General features: G+C 37.6%; 1 protein-coding gene across 7 annotated transcripts in view; it reads left to right on the forward strand.

The window, feature by feature from the left end:
* Positions 1–14,319, forward strand: part of ANKS1B (ankyrin repeat and sterile alpha motif domain containing 1B) — a 450,718-nt gene that overhangs the window by 231,923 nt on the left and 204,476 nt on the right. The gene's annotated exons all lie outside the window — the stretch shown is intronic.

A 14,319-nucleotide genomic window follows, 5' to 3' on the forward strand; every position in this document is an offset into this window, starting at 1 on the left:
ATGCTTGGAGATAATCAGAGCATCACATTCAGCATCTATGTCTAAATATCAATATCAAGTCCCCAAACTTTGGAGTTTTGGGCTCCAAAAGACTCACTGAGGCTACCTGGGTGAGTGCCTTTCAAAGACTATTGCTGTTTGTTACTGGAAGAGGTGTATACAACAGAATTATGCCATATAAACAAATCACTTTCAAGGGAACTAGCAAATCTTCTGAAATATTTACTTTAGCAGTACGTACTACCATGGCTACAACTTCAGATTGCCTCTAGAGCTACCTGGAAACCAGAAGGACTCTGGAATGCTGACAGCTATGCCTGGGTGGAGTCCACGTGAGCCACATCTCATTTGAAAGTAGTAGAGTTGCAGTGGATTTTGCTGTATTCAGAATAAACCCTACAACTCCAGGTCACATCAATTTTTTCCACAAGGAAGATGCTATTGCTTCTGGATGTGCTCACTACATATGCCTGTTTCTGTGTCATGTAGTACATATTTAATGCCAAAGTTTGACAGTAGGTCACAGAGCACTGTATTAGAATACATTTTGTAGTGTACTTTCTCTGATCTGTCATATCAGGATGAAAGCTGTAGGCAGTCATCATACAAAAGTTATTTTCTTTGTTTATTTTGCCTTCTCTACTTACATGACCAAGGCTATTGTTGTCTGTGACTCCCTCACAGTGTAGGGAAAATTGCAAGAAATTTTGCTCTTCAGATTTGTGAGGGACATGAGTTTCAGCACTAAGGATGGGAAAGTAAAGCAAACATGACTTCACCAGACTAGGAAAGATGGATTCAGGTGGGGCCACAGCCAGAAAAGCTGAATGCGAGGAGTAAGAGTTCACAGTATGCCCTTTACAGCCATAATGTAATGGAAATTGTGCAGACCTTTGACTGCCAGAAGCTACATGCTCAGTTTCCTCTTTTTCTCCCATCTGTTCCACTGCCACTACTGATGTGAAACCTTCATCTTACCTACCATGGTTCTGCCTGTAGAAGCTAACATTTCACTCAGAAGTCGTCAAACTTTCTTTTAACTAATGAAGCCTTGTTAGCCTGGCCCTTTTCTGTTTGGTGACATATGGTTGCAGTTTTGGTAAAGTGGTCTTCCTCCAAAGCTGTTAATATCCTCCCTCCTCCAAGGGCAGAAAACAGATAAAATATAAGCACTTAATTAAGGCAGAATTTTAATTAGATACATGTAGGCATGTTGGCATAAGGCAGTTTTCACAGTGGTAAGTTATATACTTGCAAGTATATACTTTAATTATAATTTAGTGTCTGTTTTGCAGCAGTTACTTCCTCTTTTTAAATCTGTGTGGTTAAACTAAGCACTTCGATAAAGTGGATTTAATTCATAGATTTTAATAAAATGAGCCATGCACCCTCTCACAAAGTGGGAGACCTCTTAAGCTTACAGTTTTGAACCCACGAACTTTAATTTTGTGATAGCCAACCACAACAACCAGAGTGTAAAATAAGGATAACATCACTTCCCTACCAACTCCCACCTTCCCACTATAGCTGATACGCTGCGCAAAAAGACCAAAATATCTGTAGCATCATAAAGAGGGGAAAAAAAAAAAAAAAAGAAAAAGCAGAAGGAACCTGACTCTGTAGCTGATAGAAGAGGGACCCAATGAGAGAAGACAGCTCCAGCAGCTGGTCTCTGCTCCCAGTGCTGTTTGATGCCTCCTTAATAGGAAATGCATATGCAGTTTGAAATTTTTAAACTTCAAGTCTGTGAACTCTTTACCAACAATTATAGGACTGCAGTGTAGGGAGCAGAGCCACACATTGGGTTTGATTCTGAACTTCCTTTTATCTTGTTAACAACTGCAAAGTGAATGTGGAATTTTATGTCACAGTGGCAGAACTGCTGGGGGAAATTTTTGCAGCTAAAGTCAATATGAAATGTTATGGAAGGAAAGGTGATTGTTTCAGGCAAAACTGTTTACAGTCACTCATGTTCTGTTACAAATGTCGCTCTCACACTCAATACCCAAAAGCACCAAGGTGTTGGCATGTGTATCCACGTTGCCCATCCATGGTCACTTGTGTGTGACATGGAAGGCTGACTATTGCATTCTCATTGCATCTATTGGGTTGCTTTTGATTAGCAATACCAAACTGGTTTTTGGATAGATCTTTAGGAGTCAACAGTTGCTATGGTATGGTCCTTTCGATGCAAAATTTTGTTTACTTCAGTGGTGTTCATTGGTTTTGCTTCCTTATCTCAGTTATTTTAGGGCTAGAGTCTGTTTTCCTTTTGGAATAACAGGAAGATGAATATCACACGCAGTGTGCTGTGATGTTGTTGCTTTCCTCCTATGCAGAGTAGGGTCTTCTGCTGATACATCATCTGTGCTCTTGTTTTATCAGAGCACACTCCTTTTCTTGACAGAAACACATTCCTTAGTGTTTTACCACTGTCAGCTGTGTCCCTGGTTATCAGTACAGACCATACCTTTAATCCTTCATAGCACTGTTTCTTCTGGTGCTTTCACACATGCATTTCTAGTCATGCATTATTCATACTGATCTTCATATTACTTTTACAAATATCTTACAAATACATTTTAAATTATTTGAATGGTAATTTATTTCAGTGTATGTAATTGACTAGATTATAAAATAGTGGAGAACAGAAGCCATACAGCTGTAAAATATGTAGAATAAACACTTTAGGCATTTATTTACTGAGAACATGATAGTCATAATGCATTGCATGCCACTGAACTTACCCAAAGATCATATAAATTCTACAGAAGAAATCACAAATAATTGGATTAATGTTTTGTTGACTTCTACGTTGTAAAAGGCTAAACAAGAGATAAAGATGCATCTGTTTTAATGATCCATTGAATCCCAAAACAAACCTTACAGAAGACTGGGCAAACTGCAGGATAACTGGAGAGCTTTTAGCTATGTTTTAAAATAAAAGCAATGGGAGTTGGATGTAAAAAGCTACAAGCGTTAATTTTATTTTCTGTTATTCATGTATTCCTATTATATTGGCAATTTTTCCCTGTAGTGTCATAAATGTAATATTCAGCTATATGCTCTTCATACACCAATTAATCAGAACTGTTTTTGAAACAGCCTACTACAAATGGAGACACAGGCTAAACTGAAAAGACAGTAAAAATCTAAGTCATCAGGCCGTACTTATCCATGTAATCTCTGATGCATTTTCTTTTTACATCTCCACTCTCTTGTAAGTGCCTATCAACATATACCTTATATCTCTGTCCATGCTTTTCATGTTCAATGTTAGGCTTCTTTTCCAAAACTGTTTGCAAAGCAATTCAGTCATTATATTCACAGACTTGAATAAATTATTTCTGGCATATGTCTTCTAGAAGGAATAGAGAAGATCAACAGCAAACAAAGAAACATAAGAAAATGGAACGATAATATTATAAATATTGACATTCATCAGCGAGCAAATGTAGAGCCTAATTCTAGTCGTTTTACATTGTAGTCTACTTGTGACCATCAGATCTTGTCATGCTAAATTTAGTACTGTGCAATAGGACTGCTTGAGCAAAGGAATCTTCTACAAACTCTCTTTTAATTGGAGGATTAACAAGTACTTTTGACTGACTTGATATACTGAGACTTTTCAGAGGTATTTCCCCACATCAGATGTAATGTTTTAGTGAAATAGCATAAGAGATTCAGACTCCGTTCCGGTACTGATACTTTCTCCTTTGGAAAAAAGTTTAAACCTTGGCAGCCTGGTCAGTTGTACTGTTATTTCTGAGTAACCAAAGTATTTTTTCTTTTATCACAGAATTAATACAAAAGGTATATCCTTCCTTGGAGAGCTTTTGTCAGACCTAAAGATACTTTTTTTTTATTTTGTGAAAAGACTTAATCTCAGAAGGAGGACTAATGCACACTGAATCCTTACCATCTCTTTTATCATTTTGTTATTATCTGATCCTTACATTCTACTGTTAAATATGGTTAGAAGTCTGTATGATCACAGGTATGAACAATTTATGTGCAGTTTGAATATACTACTCACATCTATTAAAATTCAAATGGTGTTCTTAAGAGTCTTGTTTCAGTATTTTTAAAATATTCTCACATTAAATAATTTCCCTTTAGAAGGAGTGAGAAATATTGAGTTGTAAAGACAACATGCATGTTAATAAGTACATATGGCATGAGGAAGACCTATACAATATTCCTATACACCCATAATAATTGTTTTGAGGTAGAGTGCAGAAAGGTATGAATACACAGAATGCAAAACTCAGAAAATCAGATTTTCATTGACTTCCAAGGACCTGAAGCTCAGAAATATTTTCAACTAATAATAAAATGGAGAGTGAAGTAGTAGGATGTTTAAGCATGTTTGGGGACAATGCGAAGAACTATATACATTACTGGACAGAAAATCAAATTAAGTGATTCTCACTTTAAAAGTTTGGATATACCTGCCTATAGCCTGGCCTTACAAAATTGCACTGATACAAACAAAACCAGTCAGAACACAAATAAACTAGTTGTGAAAGTTGCTTACAAATAATATTACTCACATTACCTCCTGGATTGTATTGGCAGTAAACAGGTCCCTAACTCTTAAGTGGATTTGAAAATATTTTTGAGGGTAATAATATTAATGCTTCAATCTACTCTTCTTGGTCAATTCTCTCCTCTGTCAGACCTATCCCCGAAGTCACTGAGCTGTACATACTGTATCTTTTGTACCATGGGGTTGAATATTGCTGAGCTATGTCCATCTAGATAGATAAAAAGATCAACAAAGGTAGATTGCAGACTTCAGAACTTGATAAAAATGGATTGAAACATTTTTCAAAGTTATTTCCAGTAGGACTGAGGTCTTGCCTGTTTCTCCACTGAACCATGACAGTCCAGGGGGGTACTAGCAATCTATGTCATCTCCACAAGGACAATGTGGCTGTATTTCACAAAGTTAATGCCAGGGTGTTTGTTGGTGTGCTTAAAAAGTGACAAGCTAACCATGCCCTCATTCTATAATGCTCTCATAATCATCCTACTGTAATTCCGGAAGTTAAGAGATACTTAACATGAAAAGAATGATCAGATTACTTGCGAGTTTTAGAATTCACTTGCATAGGTTCAGTTTTTTCCCTGCATTTTAATGAGCCTTGCAACTATGTAATAATTTACACCCATGTCTATTAATATTTAATTCAGCTGATGTCACTAAATTGAACAGCATTTATTCCTTAAAGCAGAATCTAGTTCAATACCAGGTTAAAACTGTATGCAGAATAGGAATTAGCTCCTCAGTGGAGTTAAAAGTATCCGATGCTCACAGTTTCACAACCTGTGGCCAAGAAATACTTTAAAGAGAACAGAATACTCCTAACTTCTAAAACAGACTGTGTAAAAACCATAAAGTGGTGACTAAGGGCAAATCTTTAAAACTTTGTTCAGTATCTTTGGTGGTCTTTTGTATGAGATTATCATCTCATGTGTATTACTCTTACAAACATGTTGGGGTTAGATATACTGTGGCAAGTGAGACTATGACGAAATTTATCTTTCATAAATTATATAGAGATCTAAGTCTACTAAAACTGAATTAATAACAGTTTCTTGAAAGTTCATTTGATTCACTTACATTTCCTTCTTAATCTAGTAGTCTTTAGATTTAAATAGATGTGAATCCTTGGAAGCTCACATTTCTAGTAATCACAAGAACATCACATGCTACTTAAAAATCGTTGGCTTATTATAGAATTTACAGCACACAGAATTGTTTCTAGTTTTAGTTCCACCTACAGAAAACTAAGTAATTTAGAATATTGAACTAACTAAAGTGTATTCATTTGCTTTGTAACCCAGACTGTTAACCTGAGTTCATGATCATAACAATAGAACCAGTATTTTCTTGTTTCATTGGCCTATATTCAGGAAGATATTGTATTTGAATGCCTTCAAATCCTTCAAAAATTATTTGCTATTTACTACTTACCACCCTGTTCATAACCCATGATACCAGGAACTTTCCAAAACTGTTTTTCTGCTTTTATCCACTGCTGCCTTTAGCTCTTTATTTTAGGTTATTTTGTTATTACAAAACTGAGATGGCTGAGGTTAAATTATTGATTGCTAATATGAATTTGCATTAAATGCTAATAATAGCATTTAGTGTAAGGTTCTGAATTATTCTGGTATCTATTTCTAAAGTATATTTATTATTCATTACTTCATGCATGAGTTTAGATAAACATTTTTTATGAACTCTGCAATTTGACTGTTTTTCTATTTATGGGATGTGATAGACCATCTCAGTTACTTAGTGCTACTTCTGTTTTCTGGTAGGCTATTTGAAATGTTTTATAGAGCATAATTCCAAAGAATACATTATCTTGTCTGTACACAAATCCCCTTATTTGCATATGAATATGCCATTCAGATAGAGACCAGCCATTCTTCTCAAATTTATGCAAGCAAAAATGCATGTTCATGAAAGTTTTCAAACAGTGAATAGCAAGGAATGCAGCTAAACAGCTCTAGACCAGAATTTAAGAGAATAACTGTAAGTGTTGCTTTTATTAAACCAGCTCTAGTTTTGATCATTTTGTATCTTAGCAAATAATCATTAACATGTTACAAAATGTTAGCGAAACCAGTCTGATGAGTACATTTTCAGCTAACCTGTACCTGGTAGGAGCACTTGAGCTCTTGCTGAGATCCATTAGCCTTGACAAAAGAACGATGGAAGGAATGATGCCTGGAGTACAGCTTATTAAACTTGTCTGGAAAGTTGCATTTCCATCATTCCAAATTCTAAAACAAAAAGCCATGCAGGACTAAGTACAGTGCCACGAGAGGTGTTTGCACTGTCTGTAAGCATCAACACAGATTTCTGAAACAGGATCCTAGGCTCTGTCTGTGGGTAGGGGAGGCCAGTTCAGAGTTCCTACTCCAGAGGTGGGAGAGTGAGAGTCGAGCAGTCGTCGTGAGGGAGCTCACAGACAGGTTGTACAGGGTTTATGTAACCTCATCCATATGCAAAGAGTCCAGTGAGTTGCCAGAGCTGTGCCAGCATGCCACCCACTCAAGTAACGTCTTTATTATTCATTGAAAGATGCTGCAGTTTTCTTTTGGCTTTGCAGAACCTGTGTTAGCAGGGGATAAATATTATGGTAGGTGATTATAGAGTTTTTATGTAATAAAGCAAGCTCCTGTTCAGAACCTGACTTTTTGTCAGGGAGTAGAGAGGGCCAGTTGTGCCCTAATGGCAGTGAGCTGTGCCCTCACCCATGGGGTCTGCACGCAGTGGGCAGAGCCAGGTGCTGGTAACACGCTCCATTGACCACCCCAGACAGGCCCGTGGGATACGTCTCAGGTGCAGGGTCCACTGAGGAAGCCCAGCCAGGAGCAAAAGGAGATTGGGTCAGAGATAGGAATGGAGACAAGGCTGTAACACGGGTTCATGGTCTATGCAGGAGGCAGGGCTGAATATAGGACTGCAAAAAAGCCACTATGTGTGTCTGAGTTCAGGAGATGAACTACCCACAGTGTAGGTCCAGCATCCATCCAGTTATAAGGATCAGACTGGCACTACTGTGGCATTGCTGGGGCAGGGACGATGGCCCCAGGCTGAGCTGAAATGGGGTCCTGGGACATGGGAGGGTGAGGGGGGCCTGGGGAGATGCTGGGCATGGACAGCAAGGCCCATTGGTGCCCTCAGAGCTCTGATACCTCTGGTTTTTACTCATTATTAAAATTTTGTCTTATTATATCAGTGAAACGTGGTAAGTTTTGTCTGATTTATATCAGACTATCTGAGATTTTGAATGTTCTAGGAAAGAAATATGTGAGGGGTAGTTCAGTGTTATTGTTCAGTAAAGAGCTTCAAGTTACCGTTTCTCCCATTTAAACATAGTTTTTCCAGTTCAGATTGAGAGTATCATCTTTACAATTAGCTGCTGGTTAACATCAAAGAGATAATGCATGTAGCAGATATTGTCCTGTATCTAATCTACAGAAATGTTGAAGTTAAATTAGGATTACCTCCAATACCTGAATCCAACCTAGTCTCAACTAGACAAATCCCAGGGGGTAATTTAATCTCAGATAAATTGTTTAATTTTAAAATAGTCATTTTTTTCACCTGTTTTAACAGTCTTGAAAGAGGAAGTGGGAGAAAAAAATAAATAAAAGGAAAAAGGCAGATGTGAAACAAAACAGATTTTTGTAGCTGCACATGAAGGATGACAAAAGAGCAAATGATCATAACTTACAAGGAGAATAAGTAGAAGTGAGATAAATAGGGAGTGTAGAAAAGGAATTATAAAATAAAGCTAGAAAGAACAGGAAGGAGAGAGGGGAATTCACCTGATGAGCTGTTCAAAGGAGGAGATCACTCGAAAACCTGGTGCATCGGGGCAAGGGAGCCTCTGAGCCCAACTAGGCAAAAGAAAACAGAAGACAAAGTACCAAGTTGAATCTGATCTGTAAAATAGTCCCAGGAGAAATCCTTAACCTTCCATCATGTATACTTTCAAGATTCATAACTTCAAAGCTATGATATTTTACTGCAGTGTCAGTACAGGCATCTCATTTCCACAGCTCTCCACAGGACCTTGCAGCAGTAACCGAATCTATGAAATTATGGTTACCATTTATTTAGTGGCTGTATTTAACTTCTTGAGATATCTCTGTGCAGTGAGTGTTCTGTCAAACCTTTTTTGAACAGTTTCTTCAAATATTTCTCTGTTACCCAGTTCTGCTTGTTTGCTAGTCCAGTGTTGCTCAGCACAGAGCTGTACAAAGATTTGCTCAAACTTGAAATTACATAAATTTGTTTGTATGGTGCCAGGAATTATAGCATAAAGGTTTGGGCTTGCATAGTATTTTTAGCAAGATTATGTAGTATACATTTTTATGTATATGCAACTTAGTACACTAGTTTTTAACAGTAGTCTAAAATCTTTAATGAATTAAATATTTTGGTTGGTCATGGTGTCATGTAAATTTTCAAGTTTTTTTTTCTTGCTAGACAAAAACAGTGAAAATGATTACTCATAGGTGGTGAGTGTAGTGTTACTATTATCCTGCAAAAGTTCCTGAGGCAAGCACAGAAATGGCTCTAAAAAACTAACTCCTTTTTTCAGAAAATGTGAGTAACTTTCATTGAAGCCAGAATAAGGATGTACACGTTTACCCCTTACATGTGAATATGATCCCTGAAAAAATTACTGGCAACTGAAAGCTCTTTGTCCTACCAAAGAATTTGTGTTACAATAATTTCATACCATAGTGGGGATCTGCTGAGATTTGGACTCATATCACCTGCTCACCAGTGCCTCTAGCAGTAGGAGCTCCTTCGGTGCTTATGAAGAGGGGAAGAAAATGCAGCTGAATTCTAACTGCATCTTAACTGTATCTTTTCTGTGTGCAGTACAAGGTTATGGGAGCCTATTACTCTTGTGGTGGCATCCAAAAGGTGGAGAGTCACATTCCCTCCATTTCCTCCATTTCCCATGGAACAGAGTTACAGAGGGAGGGTCGAAAATGAACCCAGCTTTCCCTGCAACCCTCTTTCTCCCAGCATATTTCATCAACCACCAAACTGTCTAGTTTTTCTCTAAAATTAGGTGAAATTGTGGCAGAAAAATCTGTAAAGGTCTATTAAGCATAAAGACACTATTTCTCTTTCAGGAAGGCATTGAGCTGCAAATTGCTGGAAACTGGGAAAATGCCAGGAAAGGACCACTGCATGTCCATCTTATTCTTATGCTCTTCTGTAGGCATCTAATAGTAGCTACTGTGAATGAAGCTGGTGAATGGGTGAAGCTAGATGAAGCAGTGGTGTGATCCAATCCAATTGATCCCGTGGTCTCAAAGTGAAGCATCCACCTGTTTTTAACTAATTCTTGCAATTCAATTGGTTGAATCTTTTATTTCTGTTCTGTAGGCCAAGGATATAAATCTGACTGAAGTCGTGGCTATTACAATGCCATATAATATAGTTTGATTTTTCTGTTGTCTTTAGAAAGAAATTATCCCCCCAGATTTATTCATTTAAAATACAAAATCAGAATCTGGAAAGACTAACTATATCTCAAGCAATCTTGCTGTATGATGATATATGTTACCATATACCATATATATATTGCTCAGCATCATAGTAATGACAGTCTTGAATAGAGCAAAGGTGCCCTGAGTCCTGGTCCGGTGGCTGTGCTCTAGAAAACATATAATTTAATTTTCCAGCCAAATCTGTCCCTCATTCGTTGAACAGGATGGGTTCTGAAGGAGACTAAATCAAAGCTCCCAAAGCAATCAGCTGAACATTAAAAAAGTACTAACTTTGAAATATCTGTAATAAATACTTGTTTCATGATGGAGTGGAGTACTTCGACTGAGCTGTTCCTGGGTAAATAATACATCAACAGTCAGAAACACAAACTCGTAGAAAGGCCAGCGGGGTTCACAAAGACAGTTCACTGTTGACAAATCATCTGTCAAGTAAAATGACAAATTGTCTCTGCTGACTTTGTAGTTATAGTTATTATAGATGTGGTTATTGTACTTACATAGTAGGAATGTAGAGCTAGAATAAACATTGGTATAAAAATCAGAAGAGAACTGTGAGGATGATTTTCCTAGTCAATGAGGGTTGTTCCATTAGCTTCTGTTAGCTGTGGTCTGAGAATTATTTTTGTGCATTCTGAGCCTCTTATGAGCAATGGAATGTAACCTTTAGATTATAGATACTAGATAGTGTTATTTAAATTCAAGCTGTTTCTAATGATTTTGTATTGTTTCTGTATATGCCATGAAAAATGTCTCTAAAAGTACTTTCAGGAAAATATTCATAATCACCAAACATGATCCTCCAAAGCAGCATCATCATCCAAACAGCTAGGCTGCTGACAGAAGTTACAGATTTTATGTAAGGCATTCAGGTTTTTCAGAGTTTTGTGAAAAAGATCATTTAAAATCTAAGAATTTTGAGTAGCCTAATAATACAACTGAAATGCATAAGATAAAGCAGAACCTTGCATACATGTCTTGGAACCTACTATACTTCTCCCATAATAAACTTTATTTATTTTGGTCTGCTGGATGTTAGGCATAGCTTTTCTCAAACAACATCCTGTTCCTACCTATTCTTAGCTCCTTTCCATGAATACATGCCGTTAGATTAGTTTATTCACTAGAACACCCAATCACGCTAACTCTGCTGTAACACAAGTTCTGTTGCAATGTTGAGAGATAACGTTTTTATCCGGCTGAAATAATAAATACAAAGAGAAAAATTATATCCCATTTAGTGTTGGACAAGGCTGAAAGCTTTAATTAGAAAAAAAAATTTTTTGACAATACTACAATACTTACTCCAGCATCAATTTCTTCTCCAGCTCTGCTAAACTGGCTGCCAACTTAAAAGATTCATTCTTTTGTATTGTAGTATAGTCTCCACTCAGAAATTTCTTGGTCAGGAGCTACTAAAATTCTCCAGTTTTTCATTCCATAACACCAGACATGTTTAGCAATGTTCAACGGGTATTGATTTACCTAAAAATGGTTTATAATAATCTATTCATGAGGACTGGGGGAGCACCTCCTCTACAAATAATCACTGCATTTCTTTCTTTTCCTCACTCAAAAAAATAAAGAAAGAAGAATCAAGAAAGAAAAATCCACATTGTTAACAGTAGAGACAATAAAATAGAGGAAACCTCAAATTCCTTTGCATATAGAGCAAATCTGCCTTACATCGTGTTTGAAATCATGTGCCCTCTGATATCACAGATTCGATCAACTCCAAACCCCACAAAAAAGATGTTCTGAGTCTCATTGGGAACGAGACGTCTTGTAGAAATTATCGTATAGCATACCAGATGGCATCTTTCTTGCAGACATCACTTCAATGTGCTGCTTCTATTGCCTTGGAGAAGAAAGAACCAAGTATTGCTATCCCTGTAAGAGACTTATGCGTCAGTTTTCCTATGCAGAAATAGGTGCAACTTTTTTTATTATGGTATCACAGAAGGATTATTATGGGATTTATGTTCTTTGAAATCATAGGAAAGCACAGTATTATGTAAATGTGTTGCAGGTGAGACCATCTCATACAATCTATATGACATTTTTCACTCTCAGGACCTGCTTTAGGCATAGGAAAAGCAGGCACTGCCTGCAGCAGCACACTGGTGGGGCTGGCACTGAATGACTAGGAAAATGAAGAGATAGCCTTCTAGTCTCAAAGCAATAACACCTAGGTTCTGCTTGCACTGGCTCAGAAAAACTGTCCAAGCAGCCCTGCCAAGTTAAATCTCCTGGACTGGCAAAAAACAAGATCTAATGAGCTGCAAGTTCCCATAACAAAATACTTGACCCTAATCTCTGCATTGCTGGCTCTGCTCTGTGCCTTCCTTTGCCTTTGCCTTACTACTACCTTTGGCAGAAGGAGGAGGGAAAAAAAGTCTTGCAGATAACAGGATATTCCACCAATGAGATGATAGTCAGGTATGAGGACAAGGTGGCAAGCAGACGGTGTTTCTCCTTACTTTCTTTCCCCTGGCTGAGCAACCTTAAGTTCCGTTGTTGGGCTCAGACATGTAGTTATACTGGCAGAGGACAAGAGTTGGAGGAGAGCGTGCAGTGGGACCAGCAGTGCTATAATCATCCAGTGCTGGGGCCATGGAGATAGGTAGACACAGTACCAACAGCTACATGAGGAAATGTGTCTGGGGAGCCACTAAAAACCTGAATTTTGCCTACACTGTTGCTAGGCTTTGAGCCAAGTACTTCTCATCTATGGCAGCAGAGCTTCCATGGTGTTTATAGTAAAGTAAGGAAGAAGCAGTTTGACCATGAAACTGGTATATTAATTATTGGCTGTGCCTTATTGTGGGCAGAACATTTTTGTTGGTGGGGGACACAAGGTGCAGAGACATTTGTGTGTCTATGCATGTATGGGAAATACAGGAGTCAATCATGCATGATCCTTTCAAAGAGTGGGAATATGCCTCACTAGGCCTCTTTCTGATATCAATTTTTCTGCTTATGGGGGAAAGGGGAAGCAGTCAGGAATCCTTTTCAAAGGAATTCATGATTTCTCAGTCAACTAAGAAAAATTCAGCAAGGATTTAATTCTCATCTCATTAAGATAACTTTGTTCTCAATTTGTTCTCTGAAGAGCTGGCCCGGCCTTTTAAATTTCAAGGGAAGTCCACTATATTTCAACTCAACTTAGCCTACCCTCCTCCTTACAGCGTTGCTACTGACTGGGCATATCCCTGGAGGGATTATGCTTCGTCTGTGTACAAAGAGACCGATTCACAGTAGGAAAAACTGGAAAACAGGCAAGATTTACAGACAGGTGTGAACAAATGCATTTGTATCTCCATGAGACCTTGATTTCTATCAGTTTGTTATATCTACTTTCTCTGAGAAAAAATGAATTATCCGTTAATCTGAAGTACATTTAGCTATTTGTGCACACTGTACTCTTCCCAAAAATATATGCTCTGTATTGCATACATTCACATGCTATAGTTATTAAATACTTGAGAAAATTCCTAAAAGTTTCTTCAGCAATTACAGATTTACCAGCGCCTGATAAACCTTCACTACTTTTTTGAGAGACATCATACTTCATGTAGTCATGTACCAAATCACTAAGAAGACCTGGAGTAATGTATGATCTCATAACAGAACTGTCTTAGGCAGCTTTCCAACCCCATGAAAGATCTTCTATGGCTCAACTAAAATTATTCTACAAAATCATTATGGACTTGAGTTTGCAAGAGATGTTCCACATATCCAAGCAGCGATATCAGAGTTAGATGTCATCCAGTTTTAGTCCAAGGACTAGTGAGGCTGGAGCTGAAACTCTTATAATATTGTTAATTTTAAATATCCGTCTAAATTTAGAAACTGTTCTGCGACTGCTCAGGGAGCAGTCACTTTCAGAGACTTTGTATTACAACATGTCAGTCAGACTGTAGGTTTGGATTTCTATGGGACAGTTTTCTGCCATAGTATCATCAATCCCAAAAGGTGCCCTTGATCTATAATTTCCTTATGCCTGGTATTAAATTCCTCCTTAAAGATGGTCATTGCTTGAGATTCAAAATGGAGAAGAAAAGCAAAGTAATTAATGTGTTCAATAAATTATGTTCTACTGGACAGGATTCTACTTAGAATTGTACCCTGACTATACCTGTTTTCTGCCTTTTTTGCTAAGTTCTTTGATCCTGTTATAAAAAGCAAAAGTTTAGTACACGTTCCTCTCAGAACAAAGGTGTAAAATATTTCCATCTTGAGAGAAACTGTCTGAAAAAATGG

This window comes from Phalacrocorax aristotelis, chromosome 1 (genome assembly GCF_949628215.1).
Source record: "Phalacrocorax aristotelis chromosome 1, bGulAri2.1, whole genome shotgun sequence".
Lineage (NCBI taxonomy): Eukaryota > Metazoa > Chordata > Aves > Suliformes > Phalacrocoracidae > Phalacrocorax > Phalacrocorax aristotelis.